The sequence below is a fragment of the Astyanax mexicanus genome, unplaced genomic scaffold, assembly GCF_023375975.1.
Source record: "Astyanax mexicanus isolate ESR-SI-001 unplaced genomic scaffold, AstMex3_surface scaffold_83, whole genome shotgun sequence".
NCBI classification, from domain to species: Eukaryota; Metazoa; Chordata; class Actinopteri; order Characiformes; family Acestrorhamphidae; genus Astyanax; species Astyanax mexicanus.
Window position 1 is genome coordinate 10,001 of NW_026040093.1, and position 5,000 is coordinate 15,000.

The 5,000-nt window shown below is 55.6% G+C and overlaps 3 non-coding genes across 3 annotated transcripts in view; all 3 read right to left on the reverse strand.

Moving 5' to 3' along the window:
• LOC125798743 (28S ribosomal RNA) overlaps window positions 1-405 on the reverse strand; it is a 4,063-nt gene extending 3,658 nt beyond the window's left edge. The window contains exon 1 of the ribosomal RNA XR_007437541.1: window positions 1-405. This exon is cut by the window's left edge and continues 3,658 nt beyond it. This is a non-coding gene — a ribosomal RNA (28S ribosomal RNA).
• Window positions 406-1,067: 662 nt separating this feature from the next.
• LOC125798748 (5.8S ribosomal RNA) lies at window positions 1,068-1,221 on the reverse strand. Its single transcript, XR_007437545.1, has one exon. It is a non-coding gene; the product is annotated as a 5.8S ribosomal RNA (ribosomal RNA).
• Window positions 1,222-1,594: 373 nt separating this feature from the next.
• LOC125798738 (18S ribosomal RNA) lies at window positions 1,595-3,458 on the reverse strand. The gene has a single exon (XR_007437536.1). It is a non-coding gene; the product is annotated as an 18S ribosomal RNA (ribosomal RNA).
• Between the last annotated feature and the right edge of the window lie 1,542 nt (window positions 3,459-5,000).

Sequence of the window (5,000 nt, forward strand, 5' to 3'; positions counted from 1 at the left end):
GAACTCTCTCTTCAAAGTTCTTTTCAACTTTCCCTTACGGTACTTGTTCGCTATCGGTCTCGTGCCAGTATTTAGCCTTAGATGGAGTTTACCACCCTCTTTAGGCTGCATTCCCAAGCAACCCGACTCCGAGAAGAACCGCGACCTCGGCGCGGCGGGGGCCGTTACCGGCCTCACACCGTCCCTGGGCTGAGCCTCTATCAGAAGGACTCAGGCCCCCCGGCCCGCGCCGAGAGATACGGACTTCTATACGCCACATGTCCCGACGCCCGTGAAGGACGGGGGATTCGGCGCTGGGCTCTTCCCTCTTCGCTCGCCGCTACTAGGGGAATCCTTGTTAGTTTCTTTTCCTCCGCTTAGTAATATGCTTAAATTCAGCGGGTCGTCTCGTCTGATCTGAGGTCGCGCTCGAAGGGCTGTCGTCGCCAGGCGTACGCCGCCGCGAGGGAGGGCGGGAACCACCCCTCGCGGTCTGGCTGGAAACCATTCGGAGGAACCCTTTCGAGACGGGGAGGTTCGATTCGGCCGGAGGACGAAGGATGAAAACGGGAAGAAAAAAACTTAAGCCCCCCTCTTCGCCTTCTACCGGAGCTATCCTACCAACCTCTCTTTTGCCGCGCTCTCGGCCCGAACGAAAAGGAGAGGGAGGACGGAGATCCGCCGACGGAGAGACGGCGCGCGTAACGGGCAGCCAGAGAGGGTAAAACCCACCGGCAGCCGTCGCTACGACGTCTCTCCACGGATCGCCGCCACCTCTCCCCTCGCCGGAACGAGGAACGGTAGAGGACGGTGTGTGGAAAGCCGGCCTCCGAGACCCATCGCTGGGCAACGGAGACGAAGGCGAGAGGGGTGGACGAAAGTCTTTTCCCCCGCGATCAAGCCCGTCGAGCGGCTTTTGTCGAGTCCCGAACGAGAAGGGAACCTGACCGAGTCTGCTTTTAGGAAGACGAAGGCGCCTCGGATCGGGCACCTGCGAACCTCCAGCCGCGGTCCCCTCGAACCGTCTCTTAACTCTTCCCCGGAGGGAAGAGGGAGACGGAACGAAAAGGTCCGATAGATTGGAATAGCGACCCTCAGACAGGCGTGGCCCCGGGATTGACCCGGGGCCGCAATGTGCGTTCAAAGTGTCGATGATCAATGTGTCCTGCAATTCACATTAGTTCTCGCAGCTGGCTGCGTTCTTCATCGACGCACGAGCCAAGTGATCCACCGCTAAGAGTTGTACTCTTTATGGTTGTTTTTGTTTCGAAGCCATGTAACCAACAGACACAAAAAGTGACGGTTTGAAATAATGTTTTACGGCAGCCGCGGGTACGGGCGCCCCGGAACGCCTAAGCGAACTCGGGGTCATCAAACCGCGCCGCCGAGCCGCCTCCGGAGTAAGAAACCCCGCAGACGGACTTCGGGGGCCAGGTACCCGTCTCCCTTTGGCCGTAAAACACGTTTTTTGCTCAGGACACCGTTTTTCGATCAAGTCATTAAAAGGCCGAAGGGAATCCCTGTAGTTCCCAACGTCGGGCCGTGGCTTGAACATTTTTTGTTTGTGGAAATGGGAGTCGCGCCTACTGGGAGACACTACCAACCCAAGTCCCGGTAATGATCCTTCCGCAGGTTCACCTACGGAAACCTTGTTACGACTTTTACTTCCTCTAGATGATCAAGTTCGATCGACTTTTCAGCACAGCACCAAGGCCCCGCGAAGGAGCCCCGGCGTGGCCGATCCGAGGACCTCACATAACCATCCAATCGGTAGTAGCGACGGGCGGTGTGTACAAAGGGCAGGGACTTAATCAGCGCGAGCTGATGACCCGCACTTACTGGGAATTCCTCGTTCATGGGGAATAATTGCAATCCCCAATCCCCGTCACGAACGGGTTTAAGCGGATTACCCGCGCCTCTCGGCGTAGGGTAGGCACACGCTGGCCCGGCCATTGTGGCGCGCGTGCAGCCCCGGACATCTAAGGGCATCACAGACCTGTTATTGCTCCATCTCGCGTGGCTATACGCCACTGGTCCCTCTAAGAAGTTAACCGCGACCGCGGGGGGCCGCGTAACTATTTAGCACGAAGGAATCTCGTTCGTTATCGGAATTAACCAGACAAATCACTCCACCAACTAAGAACGGCCATGCACCACCACCCACAGAATCGAGAAAGAGCCATCAGTCTGTCAATCCTTTCCGTGTCCGGGCCGGGTGAGGTTCCCCGTGTTGAGTCAAATTAAGCCGCAGGCTCCACTCCTGGTGGTGCCCTTCCGTCAATTCCTTTAAGTTTCAGTTTTGCAACCATACTCCCCCCGGAACCCAAAGACTCTGGTTTCCCCGCACGCTGCCCGGCGGGTCATGGGAATAACGCCGCCGGATCGCGGGTCGGCATAGTTTACGGTCGGAACTACGACGGTATCTGATCGTCTTCGAACCTCCGACTTTCGTTCTTGATTAATGAAAACATTCTTGGCAAATGCTTTCGCTTTCGTCCGTCTTGCGCCGGTCCAAGAATTTCACCTCTAGCGGCGCAATACGAATGCCCCCGGCCGTCCCTCTTAATCATGGCCCTGGTTCAGGAAACCCACAAAATAGAACCGGAGTCCTATTCCATTATTCCTAGCTCAGGCATTCAGGCGAGTTTGGTGCCCGCTTTGAACACTCTGATTTTTTCAAAGTAAACGCTCCGGACCCCTGAGGACCGGACACCCAACCAAGGGCATCCGGGGGGCGCCGGGAGGCAGGGTCTGGGACAGGCGGTAGCTCGCCTCGCGGCGGACCGCCAGCCCACTCCCGAAGTCCAACTACGAGCTTTTTAACTGCAGCAAATTTAATATACGCTATTGGAGCTGGAATTACCGCGGCTGCTGGCACCAGACTTGCCCTCCAATGGGTCCTCACCCATGTGTTTAGGATACGTTCATTCCGATTACAGGGCCTCGAAAGAGACCTGCATCGTTATTTTTCGTCACTACCTCACCGTGTCGGTAATGGGTAATTTGCGCGCCTGCTGCCTTCCTTGGATGTGGTAGCCATTTCTCAGGCTCCCTCTCCGGAATCGAACCCTGATTCCCCGTTACCCGTGGTCACCATGGTAGCCCCCTATGCTACCATCGACAGCTGATAGGGCAGACATTCGAATGAGACGTCGCCGCCGCGGTGGGCGCGCGATCGACCCGAGGTTATCTAGAGTCACCAAAGGGCCGGGGGAAACCCTCGCGGGTCCCCCCGGGTGGGTTTTGGGTCTGATAAATGCACGCATCCCGGCCCCCCCGAGAGAGGACCGGTCAGCGCTCGTTTGCATGTATTAGCTCTGGAATTACCACAGTTATCCGAGTAACGTGTGGAGCGATCAAAGGAACCATAACTGATTTAATGAGCCATTCGCAGTTTCACTGTACCTTCCGTGTGCACTTAGACCTGCATGGCTTAATCTTTGAGACAAGCATATGTTACTGGCAGGATCAACCAGGTTGCTGCGAGTGGTTTTTGTCACAGAAAAAACCATTGGTTCTTAGAGGGGAGAGGGATCGGCCCCGTACCGTCCGAAGGACCCCCCGGGGAGGGGGGGACGGGCGGAGAGGCTCGTCCGAGCTCACCCCTCATTGCTCCCAGTGGAAATTAGTGTGGCAACTCCGCTGCGCGAGTTCCCGCTTGCTTCGGGGATAACAAGGAAACGCTCGTTCCGAAACCGGGGGTCCGGAGCTTTTTGAAGCCGGGTGCTGGAGCTCGGTTGGACGCGAGGACCACCGAGGCATCCGAGTCCGACGGCTCCGGGCCGACCGGTTATCGTGTAGGGCAGATTGAGATATAGACGGGCCGTCTACGACTCCCTCGGATAGGTTCGGAAAGGTCCTCCCCCTGACGGAGGACCCCCCTGGAGGCTAACCCGCTGGGTCGGGTAGGAACGCACCGCGCACAGTGGCCACGGAGGGCCGCGCGGTTGCCTACCCAGGCGGGCTCGGTAGTCCATTCGATCGGGTCAAAATAATGAAAGAGATACCCCCCCTGGAACCGTCTCTGGAAGTTTGGTTTTTCCTCCGTACCGCCTGGGGGGCGGGGGGCGGGACGGAGGCCGACCTGCGGAGCTTCTTGGTCGGGTAGGATCGGGTCCGTGTTATAGTGTCCAAAAATCCACTTTGGAACCATTATTGGGGCTTTATTTAAGCTCTGCCATGCTTAGAAATGAATGGAGAATCATCTCCAGTGCTTGGACCCCTAGTCATTGCCACTCTCCTCAACAGTCCGACGGCACCCCTTTGAAAAACCCCCCGACGAAAAATCCTCCAGAGCGCGGGCGAACTCGCTCCGAGGCCGACCGGAGTGCACCTTCGTCGGGCAAGGGAGTCGGGCGAAGGGGGTCAGAAATCCTGGAGCTCGCCACCCTCACTAGTTTTTGGCGTGAAATGGTAGACCAAAAGTGGGGACTTAGAAAAATTTCGCACTTTTTCGACCTACCACTGGTAGACCGAGTGGGACTTAGTCATTTTTTCAGCTTTTTCGGGCCTACCACTGGTAGACCAAGTTGGACTTAGTCATTTTTTCAACTTTTCGAGCCTACCACTGGTAGACCAAGTTGGACTTAGTCATTTTTTCGACTTTTCGAGCCTACCACTGGTAGACCAAGTTGGACTTAGTCATTTTTTCGACTTTTCAGAGCTACCACTGGTAGACCAAATGGGACTTAGTCATTTTTTCAACTTTTCGAGCCTACCACTGGTAGACCAAGTTGGACTTAGTCATTTTTTCAGCTTTTTCGGGCCTACCACTGGTAGACCAAGTTGGACTTAGTCATTTTTTCGACTTTTCAGAGCTACCACTGGTAGACCAAGTTGGACTTAGTTATTTTTTCAACTTTTCGAGCCTACCACTGGTAGACCAAGTTGGACTTAGTCATTTTTTCGACTTTTCAGAGCTACCACTGGTAGACCAAGTTGGACTTAGTCATTTTTTCAACTTTTCGAGCCTACCACTGGTAGACCAAGTTGGACTTAGTCATTTTTTCGACTTTTCAGAG